At 38.5% G+C, this 27,660-nt stretch overlaps 1 protein-coding gene and 1 long non-coding RNA gene across 26 annotated transcripts in view; one reads left to right on the top strand and one right to left on the bottom strand.

Annotated features, from left to right (window-relative positions):
- Positions 1-27,660, top strand: part of KIF6 (kinesin family member 6) — a 380,623-nt gene that overhangs the window by 244,532 nt on the left and 108,431 nt on the right. For 2 of the 19 annotated variants that reach the window (XM_038553977.1, XM_038553976.1), the window contains exon 1: positions 20,734-20,902. The exons of the other annotated variants lie outside the window; for them this stretch is intronic. The gene's annotated coding sequence lies outside the window, so the exon portion shown is untranslated. Of the gene's footprint in view, positions 1-20,733; positions 20,903-27,660 lie in introns of those variants that run through there. 19 annotated transcript variants of the gene reach the window in all.
- The window catches only part of LOC102157226, a 60,265-nt gene that overhangs the window by 21,715 nt on the left and 10,890 nt on the right, over positions 1-27,660 (bottom strand). For 6 of the 7 annotated variants that reach the window (XR_005367659.1, XR_005367660.1, XR_005367661.1 and 3 more), the window contains one exon: positions 8,646-8,773. This is a non-coding gene — a long non-coding RNA (uncharacterized LOC102157226). Of the gene's footprint in view, positions 1-8,645; positions 8,774-12,403; positions 12,559-27,660 lie in introns of those variants that run through there. The other variant, XR_005367657.1, reaches the window with a different exon arrangement.

The raw sequence follows: 27,660 nt of genomic DNA, 5'->3' as shown, positions 1-27,660 counted from the left end.
TAGAGTATTTTATAGATGTCTTTTTTTTTATTTAAATATATTTCATTTATTTCTGATGGTTTTATATTAGCTGCAATTTCCACTCTCCACATAAATTATACAATTGCTCTGTGAATGAAAATTCTGACTTTTAGGTCTAGTAATGTAGTTACTAGTAATGTAGTTCAAGTCTTCTCTATCTTTATCTTTGTTGTTGTTGTTGTTTATCTTTGTTGATCTTTTCCTTACTTGTTCCATCCATTCTTGAATGTAGGGTATTGAAATCTTCAAATATTACTATTAAAATTTTTATTTAAACTCAATTTAGTTAACATATAGTATATTATTAGTTTCAGGGGTAGAATTTAGTGATTCATCTGTTGCATATAACACTCAGGGCTCATTACATCAAGTACCCTCCTTAATGCCCATCACCCAATTACCACATTTCCCCCATCAAACTCCCCTCCAGTAACCCTTAGTTTGTTCCCTATGGTTAAAAATTTCTCATGGTTCACCTTCCTCTCTGTTTTTATCTTATTTTATTTTTATTGTTAAATTTTTTTCTCCCTTCAATTCTGTCAGTTTGTTTCATCTTGCAGCTCTGTGCTGGCTGTATACATGTAATTGTTATATCTTCCTGCTGAATTAACCCTATTATCATTATAGAGTGTTCCTTTTTATCTCTAGTAACATTTTTTTGTTGTTTTAAAAGTCTATTTTATCTCACATTAGTATAGCTTTTTTAGCTTTCTTATGATTGTTGCTTGTGTGATTTTCTTTTCCACACTTTTACTTTCAACATATTTGTATCTTTGCATATGAAGTGTGTCTCCTATAGAATATAGTTAGGTCATGTTTTTAATCCATCTGATAATCTTGGCTTTTTATTGGATTATTTTATTCATTCACATTTGATGCTATTATTATTTATAGTTGAATCTGTATCTTCCCTTGTACTTTGTTTCCTATCTTTATTTTTCCTTTCTTCCTCCTTAACTGCTTTATCCTTTAATAATTTTTATTATTTATTTTTTAGTTATTTTCTCAGCGGTTGCTTGGGTTTAAAATATACATCTTATAGGGGTGCATGGCTGGCTCAGTCAGAAGAGCAAGTTGGGCCTAGAGCTTACTAAAAAAAAAAAGAGAGAAAAGGATAGATACACATCTTACATAAAAATAAACTCAAAATGGATTAAAAACTTATTTTTTTAATAAAATAATTTTTATTGGTGTTCAATTTACCAACATACAGAATAACACTCAGTGCTCATCCCGTCAAGAGTCCCCCTCAATGGCCGTCACCAATGTGAGACCTAAGACCATAAAAATTCCTAGAAGAAAACATGGACAGTAAACTCTTTGACATCAGCCTTAGCAACATTTTTCTAGATATGTTTTCTCAGGCAAGGGAAACAAAAGCAAAAATAAACTATTGAGACTATGCCAAAATCAAAAGCTTTTACATAGTAAAAGAAATTATCATCAAAATGAAAAGGCAAATCGCTGAATGGCAAAAATATTTACAAATGGCATATCTGATAAGGGGTTAATATTCAAAATATATATTTATACAACTCAACACCAAAATAATGATAATAATAATAATCCAATTAAAAATAGATTGAGGACCTGAAGAGGCATTTTTCTAAAGAAGACATACAGACATTGAGGGGGGCACTTGACAGGATGAGCACCGGATGTTATGCTATATGTTGTCATATCAAACTCCAATAAAAAATATAAAGTAATAAAAAAATAAAATATAAAATAAAAATAAATAAATAAATAAAAAGTTTTTTTAAAAAAAGAAGACATACAGATGGCCAACATGAAAAGATGCTCAATATCACTACTCATCAGGGAAATGCAAATCAAAACCACAATGAGATATCACCTCACACCTGTCAGAGTGGCTAGAGTAAAGAAGACAAGAAATCACAAGTGCTGGCAAAGATGTGGAGCAAGAGGAACACTTGTGCATTTTTGGTGTGTTGTAAATTGGGGCAGCCACTGTGGAAAATAGCATGGAGTTCCTCAATTTAAAAATAGAAATACCGGGATCCCTGGGTGGCACAGCGGTTTAGTGCCTGCCTTTGGCCCAGAGCGCGATCCTGGAGACCTGGGATCGGGTCCCACATCGGGCTCCCGGTGCATGAAGCCTGCTTCTCCCTCTGCCTGTGTCTCTGCCTCTCTCTCTCAATGTGTGACTATCATAAATAAATAAAAAAAAATTAAAATAAAATAGAAATACCATATGATCTAATAATTTCACTACTAGATATTTACTCAAAACAAAAATAGTAATTCAAAAAGATACGTGCACCCCTATGTTTATTGCAGCATTATTTACAGTAGCCAAATTATGGAAGCAACCTAAGTGTCCACTTATGGACGAATGGATAAAGGGATATATATAACGGAATATTACTTAGCCATTTTTTAAAAAGGATGTGATCTTGCTATTTGCTTTGGTATGGATGGGCCTAGAGGCCCAGCATGACACTAAGTGAAGTAAATCAGACAGAGGAAGGCAAATGCCATATGATTTCACTTTTATGTGGAATCTTAAAAACAAAACAAATGAACCAACCAACAAACAAACAAAAGCAGAAACAGACCCATAAACACAGAGAACAAACTAGTGGTTTCCAGGTAATGGGGGAAAGACAAAATTGGTGAAGGGGAGTGGGAAGTGCAGGTTTCCAGTTATGGAATGAATGAGTCACTGGGATGAAAGATACAGCATAGGAAATATAGTCAATAATATTGTAATAGTGTTGTATGGTGACAGATGGTAGCTATGCTTCTGGTGAGTATAGCTTAAGCTATAGAATTGTTGAATTAAAAAAAAAGAATTGTTGAATTCCTATGTTGTACACTTGATACTAATGTAGCATTGTGTGTCAACTATACTTCAACAAGATAGAGATATATCGACATGATATGTCTATCTTATTGAAGTGTAGATATGTATACATACACACATATATGTTTTTTAACTTTATCAGAATCTAGTTCAGACTAATACTAAGTAATTCCAGTGAGATATAAAAATGCTAATCCTATATAGCTCTACTCCATCTTTCCTTTCTTTGCACTACTATTAATACAAATATTACATGGTATGTATTACAAACCAATAATACATTGTTATAATTATTCCCTTATATAATTGTGTATTTTAAAGAAGCTGAGAGAAGAAAGGAAAGCAATTATATATTTACAGAGTTTGTTATATTTCTGATTTACCATTTCTGGTTCTCTGAATTCATTCCTGTGGATTCAAGTAACCATCTTGTGTAACTTGGTCACTTCCTTACTCCAAAACAGCTTTGCCCCTACCTACCTCTTACCTCTTTTGTGCTGTTATTGTCAATCATATTAGATTTCTGTATGTCATAAGCCACACAATACAATTACGTTCATATTGTTTTATGCTAGTACTTTTGAAATCAGTTAAAAGAAGAAATATGTTTTATGCTATTACTTTTGAAATCAAGTTAAAAGAAGAAATATGTAATGTACTCTCTTTTATAAATACCTACACAATTCCCTTTATTGGTGCTCTTTGTTTTCTCTTGTGGATTTGAATTAATATGTGGATCCACTTGTGTTCAGCCTAAAGAAATTCCTTTAGTATTTCTTGTAAAGCAGATCTGCTAGCAATGAATTCTCTGCATTTTTATCTAAAAATGTCTTTATTTCACCTTAATTTTTGAAAAATAGTTCTGCTGGATATAAGTTCTTGTTGACAGGTGGTTGGGGTTTTTTTCCCTCCTTTCAGGACTTTGAATATATCATCCCACTGTCTTCTGGCCTCCATCATTTCTAAGGAGAAGTCAGTTCTTAATCTTTCTGAGGTTCCCTTGTCCATGACAAGTCATTTTTCTTTTACTGCTTTCAAAATTTTCTCTGTCTTTAGCCTTCAGCATTTTAACTATGATGTAGCTGGATGTGAATCTCTTTGTATTTACCCCACTTATAATTCATTGAATTCCTGGATGTATAGATTAATCTTTTTTAATCAGATTTGGGGAGTTTTCAGCGTTATTTCTTTAAATTTTTTTTCTGCCCTTTTCATCTCGTCTTTTAGTATTTCCATTACTTGTATGTTAATATACTAACAGTGTCCACATTTCTCTGGGGGTTTATTATTTTTTATTTATTCTTCTTTTCTCTCTGTTCTTCAGATTGCATAATCTCTGATGATCTTTCTTCAAATCCATTCATTCTTTCTTCTGTCAGTTCAAATCTATTGAGCCCCTCTAGTAAATTTCTTTTTTTATAATAAATTTATTTTTATTGGTGTTCAATTTGCCAACATACAGAATAACACCCAGTGCTCATCCCGTCAAGTGCCCCCCTCAGTGCCTGTCACCCATTCACCACCCCCCCGCCCTCCTCCCCTTACACCACCCCTAGTTTGTTTCCCAGAGTTAGGAGTCTTCATGTTCTGTCTCCCTTTCCGATATTTCTACCCATTTCTTTTCCCTTCCCTTCTATTCCCTTTCACTATTATTTATATTCCCCAAATGAATGAGACCATATCATGTTTGTCCTTCTCTGATTGACTTATTTCACTCAACATAACACCCTCCAGTTCCATCCACGTTGAAGCAAATGGTGGGTATTTGTCGTTTCTAAGGGCTGAGCAATTATTATTGCTCCAGATTTTGATGCAGTTAAATCCAGCCCTTTTACAGTAGTCTTTGAGGCCAGGTTTCAAGGCTTGTTCTAACCCCAGGAGGGCTCTTATTAACAGTCTGTTTCCCTGGTTCTCTATGTTAAACTTCTGTCTCATCTCTGTTAAACTTAAGCTTGTTTAGTTTGTTGCCTTCATGGAGCTACCAGTCTCCTTTTAATTACTTACCACCAAATCTCCATTGTTTCAATAGCATCCTTAGATTTAAACATTTCCATTCTTTCTGTTCTAAATAAGACAATTTCCCCTGGGACAGCGGTGAAGCTCTCTATTGTTATACCTGCCTCTTCACCTGAGCTAAGCCTCTGAGCAGCTGCTCTGGAACTGAGGATGGGGACAATGGTCTGTATCTCTTGAAGCAACATTCCTGCTTTGTGGAAGAAATGCTGGCCAGGAGCAGAAGCCTTTTCCCTCATCACCTTGCCTCTTCCAGTATGGAACCATCATTTTATGGGCAAACTGAGGCAGAGATGATCAGAACCCAGCATTCTTGGGCCACTACTCTTGGGGTAGAGCTTCTGCCTTACAAGTGGGGGATAAGAGGAAGGGAGTCCCAGACATCTCATCAGCTCTTACCTAGAATAAAGCTCCTGCAACACAGAAGGTCTGAGAAATTATGCTAGCTTGCTCTTCCTAGAGAGATACCGTAATAGTAGACTGGGAGATATGGGGAGAGGGAGCCTTGTGTTCTAGTCTGCACTCACACAGTGTACAACTTCCATCACCCTGAGGTGAATGAGAGGAAGAGAGTCATGGTTCAAATGCCACAAGCTCTTGATATTCTTACCAAGATTTAGTGGATATCTTTAAATAAATACTTCTCCATTTGCCATGTGCCCTTAGGATAATTTCCAGGGACTTAAAATTTTTTATATAATTTTCACAAGCTGTAGTTGTTTTGCTGGTGAAAAGACCCTCTGAGCTCCTCATATCACCATTTTGGACATACCAACTCTCTTATCTTTGATTTTTAACTGAGGAACCATTGTTCTGTGTTCTTCCAGAAAGTCCAAAGTGTTCTGGTACCTTTTCTTGATAGGAAGGAAGGAAACAAGCAAGCTAGTCTTATTGTCACATAATACTGTTTATCATAATAACTTTCTCCACAACCATATTTACATATTCAGCAAACATGAATGAACACTATACATGTGTGCTAGTTCCTGGAGTACAAAGTCCTGAGGTCAAGGAGCTCACAGAAAAGTCAAAGAAGTGTATAAAAATAAAGGAGCCCTTACTATGTAATGTGGCAGGGATGAGGGAGGCATGTGGAGAATACTGTGCCATGGAGAAGAGGGAGTAACATTCTGCCTGGAGGCATTAGGCTGGACTTCAGGACAGCAACATCTAAGCTGCCTCTTGAAATAAATCCCACAGAAGTGGTGAAGAACATTTGAGGAATAGGGAATGGTGTGGGCCAAAAGAAGAGAGGCCTGAGAAAACATGATAGGTGAAACATTGATAAGACTTGAAGCACTTGACTGTGCAACACAAGTCAGAACACAGGATGTACTATATGGGGGGAGTTGCAGAAGAAAAGACTTAGGTTGGGCCCCAGTTGCTAAATCCATAAGGCTTGGAAATTATGGTATAAACATAAATACTGAGGAGCCTCTGAAAGTGCTTAAGCCTCAGAAAGAAACTATCAGGTTTATTTTAGAAGGATACTCCTGACCAGCCTGAGGAGAGGGTGAGAATGGAGTCAGGGAGAATGTGGAAGGTGTGAGCTACAGTCATTTAAGCATGAGATCATGAAGATTTGAATCAAGACAATGGTATTGGTGATAAAGAAGAGATGGATGGGATAGATCCAGATGAGAGAAAATCAAAAGGTTTGTGTAACCAGTTAAATGCCAATGATGAGGGAAGAAGTCAAGGATGATTCAGAAGTTTCACCCTTGGCAGCTGTTTCTCAGTTACCTACTGTGTATTGCATTTTGATGACAAAATCATTGCTTTGGGTTTTGGAAAGATGAGAATTACTTGTCCAAAATTCTTTACTTGCCAAAGATGTGTCTGTGTCATGCATTTGGTAAGAGCTAGCCTTTCCTTGCCCTCCCTTCATAACTTCATGGCCAGCAGTGCTAGCAACTAGAGAATAGGGTTGCCTCTTTCAAGGCTTATGCATACCTAGGGTACAACATCCCTGTCTACCTACAGAAGCAGCAAAGTAATCCATTGCCTATTCTGGAAATGAGTAATACATTGCCATCTGGTGATGCCAGAAATATTTAGAGAAGTGGGTTACTAGGAGAGAAGTCTTGACCAATTAAAATGTACAGATACATCTTAAAGCTGCTAACTCCCATCCAGCCTTTTGCACAAAACCTAGTTTGCATGTAACTTTCTTTTGCCATAAACTGGCATAGTCATGCTTTTAGTAACCCAGAGTTTTTTTTTTGTTGTTTTTTGGTTTTTTTTTTTTTTTTTTTTTTTTTGTACATTAACAGGGATTTTACAAATGACCGATTTTAAAGGGCAGTTTTTGAAAGGACTTTAATCCATTATAGATGTATCACTGCACTGAATTCAACAAGTTGTAATGATCACCCACAATCCGGAGACCAGTGAGCTCCTTTGGGGTCTTGTTCTGCTCCACTAAATGGTGTTCATAAACATTCCACCTGGTCCAGCCTGGCCACTTCAACCTTCTGGCATCCAGGCTGTATGAGGCAAGCTTGCCAAGTGATGGCCTGACAAGACTTAGGAGTAGGAGGAAGCCAGTGATTGTTCTATATTTCAGATTCAACCTGTAACCAGATGCTCACAATTTTCAATTATAAAAGAATAGCCATATAAGATAAAGAAACATTAGATGCAAAAGTAGGGCAACTTCACTGGGGCCCTGAAGTTAGTGCACAAGCTTATGCTTAACACACTGGCTAATCTAAAGCAGATATTGGATTTAATTGAGATCATTTTTTCCAAAAGGAGGGTAAGCCTCCCATATGCTCAGAGGTTCCCTCATCCTCCAGATACTCAGCAGCCAAAATAAATATGTTTTCATTTAGCCTGGAAATGCAGATGGTCTCCAAATGCCTGATAGTCTATCTTGTTAATCATAGCCAAGCCAACATTAACCACTCCCTGCTGCTCAACTATGAGCATAAGAATAGTCCTACCCCACACTTCCTTTCCAAAGTGACCAGACCTCATAAAGTGCAACAGGGCATCAAGAAGATGTGGGCCCTGACCTGCTAGCCTCACTCCTACTGGGCTTAGCCCACCATGCAGGTCCCTGACCATATACATTGGTAGAAGCATAAATAACAACGAGCACACTGCTGAAGTCATAAACATGTGCACTAGATAAAGCAGGATACGTGAGATAGAAAGAAGGAGATGGTGGGAGATTTTGGAATGACACGTGAGGTAAATTTTAAGAAGAGCAATGATTTGCAGGGGGTATAAGAGGAAGAAAATGAATGATGGCTCCAAAGGCAGGAGAGGTAGGTTGTGTATGGGAAGGAGCGAACCAATTTATTTGGCTAGAACACAAAACACCAGCTGGAGGGTAGAGGCAGATGTAGAATGATAGCACCTGACAGGATCCAAGAGTATGGATTTTTATTTAATACAAAAGGCAGTTGTCAGTCCCTGTGGGGACTCAGAAAAGAGAAGTGGTGATATAAAAATATGGTTAAATAAGTTCAAGAGGCCATCTGATAGGTTCATATGGTTATTTTTTTAACATTCTTGAATTTTTAATGACACAGGAGATGCTTTATGATATGAGGAGGAATAAAAAGGATTAATGCAAAGTTTGGTTTATAATATTTCAATTATGTTACCTAGATCTAAACCTGCATAGAAAAAATTTGTGAAGATACACTAAAATATAGTTACTATCCTCTATCTTGTTGCTACATTGTCTTACTATCTTATTTTTTCTTTTCCCTTTAAAAGTTAATTCCAAATAGTCTCCAAAGAATGTTATTTTAAAATATGGAAAAAAAATTACCTGTTCTTTGAAACACAGTATCAGAAGAATTTGATTGGATTGTAGTTTGAAGTTGATGAAGCTGGTGGCAGATTAACTATAGAGGTTTGCACAGTATTCAAGTGGTGAGTTAGAGGCCTGATTTCACACTGTGGGAGTGAGATAAAGATGAGAAAATAGGGGAGCTGAATTAGGAGGAATAACAGAAAGAACACCATGAGGTTTAGCATTACATATTCAAAGAGATGAAAATAGAAGCCAAATGTCACAGGAAGGATAAAGGTGCTACCTAGTAATTAAGTTGAAAGTAGAAAGGGTTAGGCAAAATTCAATTTAATGTGATCCTTTTTGTTTTAGGTGTTTATGGGATATAAAAGTTAGGCCAAAGACTTTATTTGACACATTAATACAGGAACCCTTAACAGGTTTCCTCACTGAGGGCTTTCGTTTGTTGGGTTTTCTCTAATGTTAAACATTTGATCTATGCTGAAGACTGAGTCTCGATCCCTCTAGCTCTGTATCTAATCATTCAGCTAATGACTATTTACTGAACTTTCTCTGTAAAAATCCCTAGCCTTTATAATTTAATAACCAAAAACTGACATATACAAACTACTATAGAAAAGATAGATATGATAAAGTCTCTATGACAGGATATATGACTCTCGACTTCTCAGTTGAGATACCTCTTGGGCCCTCCATTATCTGGCTCCGCCCCATCTCTGCCAGCTTATTATTCTTCAACATATACCATTATTCTTCAACAAACACCTCTAACCAGATCATGCTGCCTACTGTCTCTTTTCCCAGTGTGTCATACACATTGTAGGAATGTTTTCAGCTGCAAGTTTTATCTGACTATTAATGATGTAAGTTATAAAGACAGACATTATTTTCTTATGAAATTAAATGGCAGGGAATCTCAGAGTTGGTACAACAGTTCATTAATTATCATCAGGATCTTAAGTTATTGCTTCATCATTCTTGATGTATTGATTTTTTTATTTTTGTGGATTGTCTCATGGTAATAAGACACCTGCAATAGCCCAGAGATCACATAATGCTCACTGAAAGCAAGACAGAGGAAGGAATAATGCTAGCAAATTCTCTTCTTGCGATTACCCCTTTATCAGAAAATCAGGATCAGAATACCTTTCCAAAATTTCTCACACATTTTCTTTGGCCAAAAATACATCATACAACCACTTTAATGTGCAAGGAAGTCTGGGAACATGAATATTTGGTTTTTCCAGCCTCTAGAGCTGCACTGTCCAATATAGCCATTAATTACATGTGACTATGGAGCATTTGATATATGGTGAGTGCAGGTGAGGCTCTGAATTTCGAATTTTATTTAATTTTAATTAATTTAAATATCAAATGGATGCAATAAAAAACACTTTTCTACTAGATACAACTTTATTGTTTTGACAGAATTATATTTCACTTTAATCTTGCATGGCACAAGATATTATTATTGAATTGTAGTACACATGTCAACAGGTGCATAAATTGTTTCTATTATTATACATAAAGATTTCATTAACCAGTTTTGTCAATATGGATGCAAATATTAAAGGGCAATATTTTTTAGCTCTCACTTTGGTTATCAGAAAACTTTTAAGGTTGTTTGGAACAATTGGGAATTTAATGAAACATAAAATATAGATGATGTTTCCAATGTGAACTCAGCATCTGTGCTGTAAGTATAAAATATGCAATGGATTCCAAAGATTTAATGTAAAAAGCAAATGTAAAGTATCTTAATAATTTTATAAGTACTGATTACTTATTGAAATTATAATATTTAAAACCTATTGGGTTAAAAATATGTAATTAAAATTAATTTCACCTGTTTCTTTTCACCTTTTTAATGCATTCTACTAGAAAACTTAAAATTATATATATGACTTGTATTATATTTTTATTGAACAGTGCTTGTCTAGAGTAAAGGGAAAACAAAGGTTAAGAGGATTGGGGATGGTTTTTAGATTAGCCAACCAATAGGGTTGGCCTCACTCATACTGCCTGTATCCCCTGCACATGAAGAATCCTCTCACCTCACCTGTTAATTGGTACAGAATAGTGCTCAATACATTTTAATTATGATTTATTGTTATTCCTACTGCTATTAGGTTAGACCTTAAACAAGATCTGGCTGGGCTTTAGGTAAATTCTAACTTCAAGCTGACCTCTTCCAAAAAGTTTTCTTTGATCATCCAGTTTAGCACTCTTACTCTGTGTGCATGCTCACGTTCATATAACAAAAATTTATTGTATATTGAAACAAACGAGAAAGAATGCAATAATAAAGTTAATAATTCTGCCAGGAGGAGTCATAAAAGATTTCCCGGAAGAGGTAGCACTTTAACTGAAATTAGAAGAGTGAGTTGGACCCTGCCACATAGGAATGGGTCTCCCAAAATGAGAAGGTAGTATTGCAAAAGCACAAAAAGACAGTGCCTTTGGATACTGGTGAAAATTTTCTATAGTTAGAGAAGGTTGCTTGGAATCGAGGCTAGAATTTGGACTTTCTGTAAGGGCAAAGTGAGGAATAAGCAGGATATTTCTCTAAGCAGGCAGATAATGTGAACATATTACATCCTTTCTCCATGTAAAGGATTTATTCTAATTTTGTTTCTCTACCTTCTCAAAGTATATGCTTATTTCATTAACGTACAGTCGTCTTTATTTTCTAACATAACCCTTAAACTATAGAAATGCCACTAATACTGATTTCACTGCATTCCACAAGATATTATATGAAAACATTAACATTGTTATAGTGTCTACTTTCTTTTTTAGTTTTGCTTTGACTGACAAGTAAATTTGAGTTCTATAAATGTTTAAACATATGGACTTTTTAAAGATGTCTTTTTGTTGTTAATTTCTAATTTTATTACACTATGTCAAGGAACATGGTTTCTATGACTAAATCTTTGTACTTGTTAATATTTGATTTGGGACCTAGTACTTGTTTGGTTTTGTCAATTTTCCATGTATGCTTTAGAAGAATGTGTATTTTCTTTCCTATTTGTGGGTATAGGATTTTTATGTGTTCTTTAGATTAAGCTGGCCAACCATATTATTTAAAATTCTCAATATTTTAAATCATTTTTTCTAGTAAATCTTTCAATTATTGAGACAGTATATTTGGCTGAGTATAGAATTCTAGGTTGATATATTTTTCTCTCAGTGTTTTAAAGACACTATCCTATCATCTTTTTGTTTTCATTATTATTGGGAAGTATGCTGTCAATCTATCATTCTTTAATAAACAATATGCCTTTTAAACCCCTGTCTACTTTTAAGATTCTCTTGTCTTTGGTGCTCTTGGTATCAATTTTATGCCTGGAGAATGAGTTTTGTTTTTATATTTCTTGCCCTGAATTTATTGTACTTCCCAAGTACCAGGATTTACATATTTGTTATTTTAGGAAAATACAAAGCCGTTATCCTTTTAATTATTGAGTCTGCCCCATTCTCTGTATTCTCATCTTTGGAAACTCCTACTAGACCTATGTTGGACCTTATTATTCTATCTCTCACATCTCAACCTCTCATTCATATTTCCTATCTCTTTAGATGTCTGTGCTACATTTTGATTGATTTCTTTAACTCAGTCTTTTGCTTTTGCTTTTTGAACCTTTGTCTCAAAGAGTGCCAAAACCAGCATTGCCTTTGCATTTTCTAATTACCCGACACAATCCATTTTTTCAAAGCCAGCTTAAAGATTAGTTTCCTTTATTTGTAACACAGAAATTCTAATATATACTCACACAGCCAGCTAGTCATCATTTTCCATCAGAAGTGTGTACTGAATTCAACACTTCCTTTCCATCCCCACTGGTCTCCTTGTCAGTTATGCAGCTCAGATAAGCAGACAGTATAGCAGCCAGTAAAGAAGGCTCAGAATAAACAGTCAGAGACATAAAAGGAGAATAATAAGGGAACTGTGTAAAGATGCAAGAGAATGAAATTTTAATAGTAGGAAACATTCAGTTTAATATCCAGCTTAACTAAATATTAAATATTTAACTGAATATTAAACTGAATAATTCAGGAATATTGAATAAATATTGAACAATTAAGGAATATTGAATAAACTGAATATTAAACTGAACAGTTAAGGAATATTCAGTTTAATAGTTAAGGATACTACAGAGATGACAAGAAGTATGAGAATTGAAAAATGAGTACTAGAATTGCCAATGAAGAGATAATTGCTGAGTCTTATATTCTCCTTTACTTTTCATGGATTTCACTGAATTTTTATTAACTACAGTGATGAGCAGAAAGCATAGAAGATGGATATTCAAAAAACATTAAGTGATTGATTAATGGATTTTATTTGGGGATTTGGGAACATACAAGTATAACCATTTAGTCACCATGGTTTCTATGTAAGGGGCGAGAGATAACAGATTCAAAAAACAAGAAAGGAACTTTTAAATTGAAAGTAATTTGGAAAGGATGTAAAATTTATAAGTCAATTTTTTTTTACATTTTATAATAAACAATTTCCGTTCATTTCCCAGCATGCCTTAGATTCTTTCTTCTTGGTGGGGTCATTCTAGGCTTGGGAGGGGGTAGTAGTAGTCAATGCCTATACAGGCTGGGTCAGTGAGGTGCAGTTCATTTTTTTTTTCTTGGGATGAGAACTTTTAAGATTTACTTTCTTAGCTAATTTCACATTTGCACTACGATATTATTAACTGTAGATCCCATGCTTTACATTATATCCCCGTGACTTATTTTATAAATGGAAGTTAGTACCGCTTGAACTCCTTTATCCTTTCACCCACCTCCCAGTCCATCTCCCAACCACCAATCTGTTCTCTGTATCCGTGAGTTTTGTTTTGTTTGTTCATTTGATTTGTTTTTTAGATTTCAGCTACAGGTAGAATCATATGGTATTTGTCTTTCTCACACTTATTTCACTTAGTATAATACTCTCAAAGTCCATCCACATTGCAAATAACAAGATTTTATTTTTTTTTATAACTGGGTAGTATTTATACATCGATGAACCTTTAGATTGTTTCCGTATTTGGCCTACTATAAATAATGCTGCAGCAAACAATAAGGATGCATATAACTTTTCAAATTAGAGTTTTCTTTTTCTTTTTTCAGATAAATACTCAAATGTGGTCCAATTTCATTCTATTGCATATGGCTTCCCAGCACCATTCGTTAAAGAGACTGCCCTTTTCCCCATTGTATATTCTTGCCTCCTGTGTCATAAATTTATTGACCATACATGTGTGGATTTGTTTCTGGTTTCTCTATTCTGTTCTGTTGATTTTTTAAAAGATTTTATTTATTTATTTACTTGAGAGAGAGCACAAATAGGGGAAGGGGCAGAGGGAAAGGGAGAAGCAGATTCCCCACTGAGCAGGGAGCCTGACACGGGGCTCAAACCCAGGACCTGGGATCATGACCTGAGTTGAAGGCAGATGATGCTTAAACATCTGAGCCACCCAGGCACCCCTTGATCTATGTGTTTTTATACCAATTCCATACTGTTAATTCCAAAGCTTGTAGTACAGTTTGAAATCAGGGACCATGATGTCTTCTCCTGTGCTCTTTCTCAGGATTTCTTTGGTTATTCAGGATCTTTTCTGGTTCCATATAAATTTTAGAGTTGTTTTTTCTATTTCTGTGAAAAATACCTTTGGAATTTTGATAAGGATAACACTGAATTTTAGATTACTTTGGGTAATATGGACATTTTAACAATATTAATTCTCCCAGCCCATGAGCACAGAATATCTTTCCATTCATTTGTATCTTCTTTAACTTCTTTCTTCAATGCCTTTTAATTTTCAGTGTACAGGTCTTTCATCTCCTTGGTTAAATTTATTCTAGGTATTTTATTTCTTCTTGATGCAATTTTAGAGGGGATTTTTTTTTAATTTCTCTTTTTGATAGTCATTGTTAGTGTATAAAAACACAACGAATTTTTTATATTGATTTTGTTCTCTACAGCTTTACTGAATTTGTTCTAACAATTTTTGGTGAACTCTTTAGGGTTTTCTAAATATAAAATCATGTATTTCATAAATAGTGGCAGTTTTATTTCTTTCTTTCCAATTAGGATGCTTTTTATTCCTTTTTCCTGCCTAATTGCTCTGGCTAAGATTTCCAATACTATGTTGAATAAAAGTGGTAAGAGCAGATGTCCTTGTCTTGTCCCTGATCTTAAGGGAAAAGCTTTTAGCTTTTCACTTATGAGTCTGATATTAGCTGTGAGCTTGCCATATATGGCCTGTATTATGCTGAGGTATGTTCCACCTATATCCATTTTATTGAGAGTTTCATAGTAAGTCAGACAATTTAACTCAGAGCCAAGTTCCCCCATATAGCTTGTGGTATCTTCTACAGTGGTGCAGGTGAATGGGCAGCTATTTAAAGTAATTAATTAGAAATTTCAAACCACTCTTCAAAAAAAACACACACTTGGACCACACAGCATTCCAGTTCACTCTCAGTCCATTTCTCCTTATTGTTGTTTTAGGAAAGTGTTAACCATATCCAAGGCATCAGAGAAGAAAAATTGTCTTTTCAGATAAGTTACTATTCTTACAACTGACAAAGAAGTAATGACCATATCAAATTTTTCCTCAACCAAAGTCCATTAATGTAGCAGGTGTCCTCAGGAGAGGGCTCTATAACAGAGGGCCTTGGAATTCTCCTTCCACCACAGACTCATCACTAGATCATGTTTATTTACTATGATTGCTCTATCAGTCCATCTGTCTAAGTAACTAACTTTGGGCAACTCAGAAGCATCTATCAGCACTGACTCTTTAACAAAATTGTGAGTTAAATCAATCCAAAGAAAGATATTTCTTCCTTGACCTCAATTCCAGTAGGTCCAAGTGAGTTGGAAAGCAGGCAGGGAAGAATGTCCTGGAATCATAGCATTATAGGAATCGTATGCTGTTGGCTGCAAAAGTTGGTTTTGCATCTGTTCTGAAATGAATTTTCCTGATCGTTTGCTTTCTGTGCCATTTTTGCTATTTATTTTGTTGCTTGGCTTACACTGGGCCTGAGCTTGACTTTGGTCCATACGTCTGGAAAGCATAGTGCAGTTCATTCTCCTTCCACACATCCTGCTCTTTTAATAAAACTGTTCCTTTTTTTTTAAATACAGAATGGCTGATCACAGAATTTGGTAACAGGGCAAAAACTGATAATTTGCTTAAAATGAGTCACTTTTGTGCCAGACTGGGAGCCCCATGACTCATAATTACAAGTTCAAAGCCTGGCTGTTTAGTAAGAAGAGGAAACCCAGCCAGAGGGGCTTTCAGCCTGCTCACTCTTTGCATTCTTTTTATCCAGAGAGCAAATTACTGCCCAAGGCAACCCAAAGCTCATTAGTGAACCCAGTGAAGACAGGCAGCTTCTTGGGCTTGGACAGAGAGGAGTCTTTCTTTCTATCCAGCCATGTGAACCACAAACAGTTAACCAACTCCTAGAGCATCTGCCAGTGAGCATTTTCTACCACAGATGAATGCCAGTCTGAGAAGCTTTTAAGCAAATTAAATTTAGATCCTCTTCATCAACTAACTACTTCATCTACTTAACTTTTAGCACCCTCTCCTTCTTCCTGTTCCTGATATTGTAGCAGATGGCAGCAGTCAGGGCCCCATGGCCTTGGCATTGTTTTCCCACAATCCAGTTCTGCTTCTGGCTTAAAGAAAAGACAGGATTAAAAAAAAAAAAAAAAAAACTAAACACTGGGGAAATAAGTCAGACAAAGCTATTACTGCAAGTAATGAGTGAAGAGCTGCTCATGTGCTGCTACCACGTGAAGAGAGATGACAGAGAGAGTAGAAGATAGACACAAGTAGGAGCTAGGAGCCCAGCAGTAGATGGAACAGATCTATGGCTGCACCTTGGCTAGGAACCCTGGACATCACTGAATTTGGGAAAAGGAAGAATGATACTGGTTGTCGTGTTCAATGTGTGTGTCCTACGCCATACAGATATGCGCTACCCAAACAGAGTGTGCCTGATGTCCAGTCTGGAAGACCCTACAAAGAGCCTCTGCTGAGATCAGAAAGACATGATGGAGGGGAGTGAGCCAAAGGAGAGGGGTGGAGAATGAAGGTGAAGGGATCTTCATATGAGGGAGAAACTCCTCTGGGAGGACCAAGAGGAAATAAGGAGGTGTGATTTCAGCTGTTTTCCAAATCAAGTTAATCGTTTTAAATGAAGGGAGCATTTATGTCTGATGCTAAAATAGATGCCTTTGATAACTTTGTTTATGATCAGCCATAAACTAGGGCGTTGGAACTCCTTCCTTGGAGTTTTTTGTCAACAGCAGCACACATTAATTTTCTTATATCCAACAGAATAGTTTTATTACTATAGATCTGAGAACTCAAAAGTATACCTAAATGCAGGTGCATAAGCAAATACACCACCTAGTTCTGGGATTTGGAGAGAGAGAATTTATTTAAATCCCACTGAGCTACTTCTTTACTATCCCAGATCCTTTTCTACTGAATTCATCTACAAGATGAAGGAGCGAAACGTGCATTTACTGAGGGCCTACTGTGACTAAGACACAGTATTGTGTTCTTTCCATATTTCAATCCCTTTTAATTCTCAAAATGACCCTATGAGGCCAATATTACTAGCCCCATTTTCTAGTTTAGTAAATGGAAGATACCACCTATTTGTAAGCTTTTGGATGAAAAGAAGCTTATCTGATTGACAGATCACAAGCCACACTGCACTGCTATGTGGTGACCGGTCATCTTTGACCTTCCCTTTTCAGCTTCCCCAGTGTCAATAAGCTCTTCCCAAAAGATTGGAGTCTTTCTTTTACTTAGTCTGCATTACCAACCACTTACTCTGCGCCAAGCACAGTATGTGTCCATGCCACATCTTCCAGAACCTTCTTTCAATTAGGTTTGCATCAACTGGAATGTCCTGCACACATTTCACAGTTTGATCATTCTCTTTTCACAGACGTGTGTTTGTTCCCTAATCTAGTCTTTCTGGGATGCAAGAACCTAAATATCCCATCCCCATGGCCACCCCCAATCCTCCTGCCTCCACCACACATATGCATGCGCACACACACACCCACACACATGTACACATAAAGGCATAATTATTTCCACTTCACAAAAGAAAACTAAGGAATACAAGAATTAAGTAACTTGTTCAAGATCATACCCTAGTAGGGTACATTTTTATAACTGTTATTTCTTCCAGGCACTGCTGAGAACTGCTGTCAGGGAATAAACTGGCTTCCTAGAAAGCAACAACTTTAATTCAGAAACTCCCTCTAGGAGTCTAGCCTACATAAATAATCCAAAATGCTTTTGTGTAAATACCACTTCCTTGGAGAGACCTTCCTCTAACCCCCTAAGGAAAAGTCTCATGCATCATTCAGATCTCTCCATCCCCTAACTTTGCATTACCTCTCTTCACAGAGCTAATTGATAGTGTGTATTTAATCTGTTTCTCTTGTCTGTCACCCTCAGTAGACTGTCAGCACTCCAAGGAAATAAGCCTTTGTTGACCAGCTCCAAGAACAATAACTAGAATATAGTGGGCACTCAGAAAACATTTTTTTTTCAGAAAATATTTATGTTAATTAACTAATTAAGTACTTAAATGTGGAATAACATTTACACACCAAGATGCTCACTGCAGCATTATTTACATAGCATATATATATATATGATGTAAAATTCTAACTCTAGAGAATACACTATAACTAGGAAACATTGCATAGCCACAAAGAGTAATATTTATAAAAAATTTTGATGATTCAGGAAAAAAGATTATGAGATAATGTTAAGTGAAATAAGCAAGCTACAAAATTATGTATACCTTATCTTAACTCTATAATAAAACAAAGCATAGAAGAAACTGGAAGGAAGGTAGAGGAATTGTGAGTTATTTTTTTTTTCCTGCTTCCTTATTTCCCGGTTTTTTGCAAGGGACAAGCTATACTTTGATAATTAGGAAAAGTAAATAATACTCTATAGATGTTCTTCCCTATTAGGCAAAACTATGGGGTTTAAATCTTTAGGACTTGCGTTCTGCATGAATTGTATTCTTCTAAGAATTCCTATAAGATCATACATCTGTAAAAGAAAAATTCCTCAGAAGCCTTCCTGAATGGCTTATTATAAATGGTTCATAATGGCAAATTACCTCTCTTGTGTAGTAAGAGAGGTACTCTTGTTGAGAATGTACAAATGCTAGGCACAGATATTAACTGGCTAACCCTGTGGTGTTCTGAAATAATGTTAGATATCTTCAAAGACTGTCATTTCTGTGTCTTGGAAATGGAAGCTCTTTCCAGGAAAAGGAAAGAGAGCTGTTCTCACAAGCCCACTCATCATTTAGGTGTGGAGTTTAGTTTGGCTCCCTTTAGAAATAATTATTTATAGGTTTATTATGCCTAAAACAGAAACAAAACAAACAACCACAAAAGTGAAAACCAAAGGAGAGAGAGATAGAGGAGTGAGCTGGTGAGGTTAATCAGGGGGTGGGTGAGCAGGAAGCCATGGTAGTTTACCCAGGCTAGGTTTTTGAGAAAGAGAGGCACTTGAAAAATTCTGACTGTGGGTGTGGAGAGAGATCTCAAACTCAGGCATCAAGGTTCTCCTAGGAGAGCAGTATGGTTTTGAGCAGGAGGGCAGGAAGCAAGGGTGCAAATCTGGTATATATTAGGGACACCTATTTCCAATGCAACTGTTGACCTACCTCCCTCCCTTCCTTTATTTCTCTCTTCCTTCCTATTTTCTATTCTTCCTTCCTTCTTTCCTTCCTTCCATGGCTTCTGTTTCTTGCCCTCCTCTCTTTCTTGCCTAAGTGATTTTTTTAAGAGCATAATCTCTTCCTTCCCTAGCATTGGAAAAGGAGCAATAACCAAGACAGATACACCTTTGTGGAGTTTTCGTTCTGTACAATACATATATACATGTAGTTTCTTATGATGACAAGTGCTGGGAAGGATATAAAATGAAATAATAACATAAACCGTTGGAGTGGATTGGAGACCAGAGGAGGTAATATGTGAGCTTGAAACTGAATAACAAATTGATATCATAAAGATTCATGGAAAGAACATTCCAGATGGAAGAAACAAAAGACAAGTGTAAAAGCCCAGAGGTAGGAATATGGCTGACATATTTGAGGAACTAAAAGAAGGCCGGTGAGCTGAGAAGACATGAACAAAGGATATGTGTGAGGATCCTGAGGAGGGAGAGATATAGGCAGACATCATGATGCGAGGTCTGCCAGACTGAGGAGTTTGGAGTTTGTTCAGGAGCCATGGGAAGCTACTGAAGAGTTTGAGGCAGAGGAGTGACATGATTATGTTCTTAAAAAAATCTCTCAGGTTGCTATGTAGAGAATATGCTCTGGGAGGGCAAGATGGATGCTGGCAAAGCAGAAGACATTTCAGGTAAGAAATGATGGTGACTTAAGTTGGGATAAACAAGGAAACAGAGAGAAACCAAGAGGTCTAAGGTATGCTTTTAAAAGATGTCAAAAAAAAAGAAAAGATTTCAGACAGAATCTTCTGGTTGTCTGAAGAATCATGGATGAGCTCTAGGATTTTTTGCTTGAGCAAGTGGTACCATTTATTGATATGGAAACAATTAGGGGAAACATCTTGGGGCAGATTTTAGAACAGCATGAAATTAAGAGTTCGGTTTGGAACATGTTAACTTTGAGATTCCAATTAGACATAAGTAGAGATTTCAAGTGGGCTGTTAAATGTCCCAATCTCACCCTCAATGGAGAGGTTGGAGCTAAAGATATAAATTTTAGAGCCATTGGTATATAATACATTTTAAAGCCACAAGACTAAATGAAATCACCTGTTGAAAGAGAAGAGTGCCCAGACTGAGACCTACTGCACTCCAACATCTGGAGGTTGGAAGAAGCCAGGAAGGTGGGAGAAAAATCAGGAGGGAATGATGTCACAGAAGGCCAAGGAAGGAAGTGCTTTAGGCAAAAAGGAGGAGTCAACTATGTCTAACAGTGGTGTGTATTGGTCAGGCTATGCTAGGTTATGCTCTGGTAATAAATTAGCACTAATTCTCAGTAGTTTATCATAATAGCATCTATTTCTCATTCACACTGTATGAACACTGCGGGTCAGAGGGATGGAGGTTCTAGTCCACAATCACCAGGCAACCAGGCTGATGTATCTGGGATGACACTACACCAATCACCAGAGTGAGAGAAGAGAGAGCATGGAAAATTGCACAGCGGGTCTTCAGTGCTTCAGCCAAGGGGTAATGCATAGCATAGCCACTCACAACCCACTGGCCAACACCAGTAACATGCACCTCCTCACCTGCAGGGGACCTAGGAACTGGGTGTTGGCATGTGGAATAGTTGGTGACTTTACTGCCCTACCATTGTCTGAGAGCTCAACTAAAATGAGAACAGAAAACTGACCACTGGTTTTAGCTATGCTTAGATCACTGAGAATGTCAAAAGAATACTTGCAACAGAGTGAAGGGAATGAAACTCCACTGGACTAGATTGAGGAGAGAATGGAATGTAAGGGAACAGAAACAGTGAATATAGACAACCCTGATGAGGCTTTTTTTTTTTTGGAAAGGGACCAGAGAAATAAGAAGATAACTAGAAGGCTAATGGGTGGGTGGGTGGGGGGAGATATTGTTAAACAGTATTCTTTTTCCTTCCTTTGGATATCTAAATGTCCCTGAATCTCTTACTATGTCATCCCTCTATAAATAGATGAATTTGTCTCCTTTTTTGTTAATAAAATCAAGACCAGTGAACATTGAATGCTTTAATCTTCCATTTTGTACCTACAAATTCAGATATTTCTACATCTCAGTATAACCACTTCAACTTGAATTTTAAAATATTATTTTGTGTGATGGAAATAATCCAAAGAAGAGGGGGAAGTTGCTCAGGCAAGAGAGAAGGGATAAGAGAAGAAGCCCAGAGGAGTTTGGGAACCACAGCCCAGGTAGAGGGAGTTGGCCTTTGATAAAATGGTGGATCCTTGATCCACTGTCACCAGAAGGAAAGCCTGGATTGCAGTGAGTCCACCAGTCAGGGCTGATGAGGAAGCCCCTGTCCTGTTGCCTTTATCTACCCAATGAGATGAGGCTACTACTGTGGAATGAGCCTGGTTGGGTCAGAAAGCAGAGAACACAGAAGCAGTGGAGCTCACCTGACAGTTAAACCACTCTCTCTTCCTCCATTGCTAACTCATAACTAGCAACTACCTTCAGAATTCTCCTACTGAAGTAGTTCTTGTGCTCTAAACAGTTTGACGTGGGTAGGTTTTTAGATGACTCATTATTACAATAATAACTCATTTTTGCACTTTCACTTTTTATAGTGTATTCCATATTTATTCATTCTGTCAGACTTTCAAATAAATGATTCATAGCTGCCATATTCAGTTTTATTACTGTAAAATGTATACATAGAAAACTGCCTTAGAGATGCACGCACAGTTTAACCAATAATGCTTTTAAGAAAAACAAGTTAACTAGAGATACCTCATCCTTGTTCATTCATTCCGTTGACAAACCTTGTTTGGAGTATCTACAATGTTCCAGGCACTGAGCTTGGAGCTGGAGCTACAAATGTCTAAGGCAAAATCACATGACTTTTGGAACTCATGGCCTGAGGGCGGGGGAGGAGGGGGGAAGGTGCGCAGATGTAGTAGTCATGCAAAGGTATCCAGCAGTTCCAAAATGGAGAGATGCACAAAATGCCACCATGTCTTATTAACACTTCACAATAATATTAAGAGACGAGAGTTTTTATTAGCTTCAGTTGATAGATGAGGAGCTTAAGACTTAAAGCAATTTAAATGGCAGACCCTAGGTCATATAGCTAGTAAGTGAAACCAGCACTCAAATCCATGTCCTCCTACTTTGAATTCTATTGCCTTTCTCCAACCACTACATAAGAGTAGTAGAAGAGCAGCCCAGAGTTACACTCTAAAGCAGATATTTTTCCATCTGAGGGAAGGAGAATAGCCTGACAAGCCTATGGAAAAAGCTAGTGTGCCTCTGCCTGAAAATGCCCTGGGGATGTGGGGGACTCATTAAGGGTGTGGTGTCTGGACCTGGAGGTCACTGGACCCCAATTCCCCCCACAGTCAAAGGAAACCCTAAGGTCCTCCTAGTCCATCTCTGTGCCAGTCCCTGAACATGGTGGGCGCCTCCCCACCCCTATGACCTTGCCTCTGTGTTCTCTGTGTCCCTCTGTGAAGGGAGTGACACTGGCCTCCATTGCTCCAGCTCCTGCTCCTCAATTTCTCTAAACCCTGCCTTGGAAAGCCCTCTGCAGATTGCAGACCACGACCCTTCTTTCACTTTCTAGCAATCACCTACACCACCAACACCATACTACCACCAAAGCTTTGTCTATGAGTGTTCGCCTGCTTGATAACATGAGGTTTGACCTTCTCATAGCCCCAGTGCTTTCTATCACAAGGTCAAGGATAATATTTCTTTGATTTATGTGTAACACTATGCATAGAAGAGGGTTGTCAATAGAGCAGATACTTAGTACTTGTTGACAAATGGTCTGCTTCACCGGTTGACTCACTGCCTCAGTGAATAAACAAATTTTACATTTAAACAATGAAATTCTTTCCAGAGAAAAAGCAGTCAGGATACAGAGGGGTCAAGGGGAAAATGATGGCCCCTTGGAGATTTTTCACCTCTTTCTCATGGCTATTGCTCATGTGGGGATGGGAAATTCTTTTCTGCCAAAATCCACACTCGTGGAACCTAGACCCTACCCCTCTTCTCGTGGTATCTCCCTGCTTTGGTCCAACACCACCATTTTAAGTGCATAAACTCTTAGAATGTGGAGACTCTTCAGAACTCAAGCTCCATGTAGATTAGGGAAAGATAATTACTTAACTGGACCTGACCTAGTTGGTTAACCAATAAAGTCCTCATGGCAGAGAGTCAAGGCTCCATTACAACCCTCCCATTCCCTCTGATCCTTACCCAGGCCCTGGGACTCCAGGTCAAGCAGCTCCTCCTGGCCATCAGGTACCTGCCCCAGCTTGCCATTCGTGAACATCTCCAGCTCTTCTGAGCTGCCATGTGCATTCATGGTTTTCAGTACACATCCCAACTCACAGCCCAACACTGCCTTCTTCTCTTGACCTCTTGGCCCCATAGGTCTGACCTCAGTGGTTTGCTGGCATTAATGAGATCGTTTCTACCTGGCAAATGATTTTCCCTTAGCAACACAGTATGCAGAAGGAGGTTTCTGGAGTGAGACAAACCTGGGATCAAGTTATGGCTTTGCCATTTTACTGTTGTCTTGGGGTCACTTTTAACCTCTTTCTTTTTTTTTTTTTTTTTTTTAACCTCTTTCAACCTCAATTACCTTACCTATAGAACAGGCCCAATACTACCTAGTTGACAGGGTCACTGTGAGAATTAAATGAGACAGCATATGTAATCCCTCTAGTACATGTGAAGTTCTCAATAAGCATTAGCTCCTCCCCCACTAGTGCCAATAAACTTGTTGTAAAGATTAGTTGAGTTAATATCTGTGAATTCATATTTGTGAAGCATGAAACAGTGCCTATCACATAGAAGACACAAAAATGCTTTTCCCCTTCCTTTTCTTGCCCCCAAAGAATGAATACAAGTATACCCAAACTCCATATAGCCTTTTGCTTACTTCCAAGCCAGAGAAACAGAATTTTAATTAAATCTACATGCATTTCAGGGAAGGGGCTACTAGGCTAGAATGTATTTTTTTAATTCCCTCGTAAGTATGTATCAAAATGAATTTGAGGCTACAGTGAAATTCTTTCCCAATTCTGCTACAGATAAAAAAAAAAACCTGCCTCATTTTTCAGACAGTAGGGCATGTGAACAATGCTCTAGCCACTGCCCCCCCAAAGCACAGGCTGACAGGAGAACTGAACTCATCGGAGTGGAAGCCAGTCAACAGAACCCTGTTAACCATGGCCTTTGGAAATAGTCAGGACATTTCAAACTCAGGGAATCCTGTATTTTTCAGATTCTGCAGAATTTGTAGCCTCTTCTATTCAGTGGCCCTCTCGGTCAACTGTCCTTTAATCCATAAAGAGCTAGAGCACGCATGTCCTTCCACCCAGATTTCCAAGGTTGGTCCAAATATTGGGCATGGGACTGACTGGACACCCAGGCTGCCACATCTCGGGACTACAATGGATGGAAAGGACTCCTTAGATCCAGTTTTGCCTGGCAGCAGGAGCCTCAGCATGCTGTCTTATTTCATGGAAATGTGCTAGCCTCCAGATTCCTGAGTTAACTCCAAAACACAGAAATGCCAACATGACCCAGGCTGTTCTCCAAGCTCCATGCCTGTGTCTGTCCACAGATTTTTTCTAAGCAACCCACATGGGTACTTTGTCCTGAATAAGAACCCTCACAAAATAAAAACCCCAGAGAGGCCAGGTCAGGAAAATGAAGGTCTTTAGCAGATGATCTTCAGGACCACATTTTCAAGGCTTTATGTTACTGCTGGAAATGGGCCATTGCCCTCAAGCAGCTGCCATTCTTCCAGGGGCTCCATGTCCATCCATGCAGTTGGCACACTGGGCCTTTCAGCACCCACTAAGGCCAACATCCAGGATACAGCTGCAGCAGGAGGGTGAATCAGACATGGTTACCAGGACGAAAGAGAAACACAACCAGCCTTGAACACTGCCCCTTAATTCCACCCAGCCCACATGGTCTGCGCTGCTGGGCCGGCAAGGCTTGCTGGTGGGATGTGTGATCTCTGGCACCAGGAGTCAGGAACCCATTTGATTTATTTAGATGTGGTGCCACTACTGGGTGGGTCTCCTAAGGTTTCCGTGGCTTTCCACTTCAGATTTTCCCTTTACTCCACTCCCTTGGCCCCTGCCAAGCCTACCATGCTTCAGCCTGGTCCAAGCCAGCCCTAAGAATCTACAAATTAAAGGTTCTCCTTTGATGGCTTTCATGTGGCAGTTTAGGAAACTCCAAGGCCAGTCCTAATCTGAGGACTTTAGCCCAGGTGGTATCTTCTGGTTTGAACATAGGCCTTTAACCCCAAGGCTTTGGGCACCGACTCATTCCAGAAGTGTCACTCAAAAGCAGGAAGTAGGTTGGGCAAGTGTCCTTGGTCACCCCAAAAGGTCTACTCTTGGTCTTCACATCTGCAGTCACTTTGGCCGTGGCTAAGTGGTTTTGTCTCCCCCTCGTCCTCAGATTCCATACCCTGTTGTACCCGCCCAGCAACCCCTCAAATTGTAGCTGAGCCACTCCTGGCCCTTAAAGTAAACAGAGCCATGGCACATGGCGCTGCTTCCTTTGGCGACCTCCAGGACCCTGGTGGTGGAGAAACATGGACAGAGGGCTTCTTGGCATCTACTCCCAGCCAGCCACTCTCAGTGATTTGGGCACTTGAGGGCCTGATGCTGCTCCCTGGGGAAAATCACCTGCATCTTAGTTCCTAAGGTGGTAGAACTAGACAGTTATTTTTCCCCCGGAAGCATAGGAATCGTGAAAGTAACAGCAATTGTCATTTGATTGGGTAGGAATCTGGGAGCCATCTGTTAAAGGAGATGAGTGACAGGCTGCCTGACAATGTCTTTGGTGAGTGTGAGGAAGGAAAGTGGGAATGCAGGGGCTATATGCATGCCATCCAGGTCTTCCATGTAACTTCCGGAAACCTCCTCCATCCTAAATGACAGCATCCTCCCCGCAGTGAGAGGAGGAATGTAAAGCATCTCAAATGTCCTTCCTAATCTTTCTGAGAGATGGGCCATTTCTCTTTATAAGATCTTTCAGCACTTCCTCATCTCATGAATGTATTCAGTCCCGTACCAGTGGACCCTTTGCTTTCCATGCTAGATGCGGTTGACCTGTCCTCCACCCCAGGGTTTCTGACTATAACCATCATTTCCTTTGATGGCCCTGGGGACATCCTTGTTCCAAGCACCATTCCCAAGAGGGCTGGACCACAGACCTTTCTTTCATTTCCCTCCTGATCTTTATGTTTCTTGCTGCCTTGGTAGATTATCCCTTCCTCTCATCTAAATTCTTCCTTTCTCTCCCTCCCACTGATACATTCATCCTAACTTCCCTACATACCAAAGGATGGAAATCTTTTCTCATTATATGAGAATATTTTTGTATATTTCACCTAAGTCAGCATTTACTGAGAAATTTCAATGCATATAGAACCTTATATCTGATATCATACAAAACCACACTCTATCCCTGCCTGTTGCTTCTCATTACTATCTGCACTTCCACGTTCTACAAATTGTAGGGATTCATCATATCACTGTATCAAAACCACTCCCTCACCTTTGGTTTCAAAGGTTCTGCTACAAAGCCACAAATCATGTAATCACCTCCCACATCCAGCTTCCTCTCTGTCTCAGCCTTGAACATCCCCCACCCAGCACTGAGCCTTCTCTTGCATTTAGTCCCAGCTGGAGTGATCCATGCCCTCTTCCTCATTAGCGTCCACTCCACCATTCACTTTTCCTCATTCCCTGTAGGTCTTCTTTTCTCCCCTTCCTTCGTTAGTCAGGAGGAACTGAGGCACCACATGAATAGATGTGTTTCCCAAGGAAAAGATATTTTTGGCTCTGACTGAGAAATCATTTTTCAGCATTGAATAACACAACTCTCCATCATTTTATATTTGTCCATTTTTAAGCAATAGCTTAAGCAGCAGTAGGTTGTTTGGAGCAGCCAGGAAAATGAGCTCTGGCCCTCGTGCTCCAGACTAAAGGAAATCAGACAGCAGGCCCAAAGGCAGGAGCATAAACTCTCCACTTCCGATGTTTTTCCTTTCCATTTGGTTTCCATGGGACCCTGTGTTGGGGGGGCGGGGAGGACTTCCAAAAGGACTGATGGATGTTTTTCGGCAAAATAAGGAGCCCAGATTTCAGGATGGCAAAAAAGAGAGCGTTAAGAATGAGGACCAGCGCCTAAAAATTTTGTATGCCTAACATTTTCAGAAGCCCCACTCCAGGGTGATTCTGTGAGTGCCTTGTTGTCTG

The sequence above is a fragment of the Canis lupus genome, chromosome 12 (assembly GCF_011100685.1).
Source record: "Canis lupus familiaris isolate Mischka breed German Shepherd chromosome 12, alternate assembly UU_Cfam_GSD_1.0, whole genome shotgun sequence".
Lineage (NCBI taxonomy): Eukaryota > Metazoa > Chordata > Mammalia > Carnivora > Canidae > Canis > Canis lupus.
This window is presented reverse-complemented; position numbering and strand designations above follow the sequence as displayed.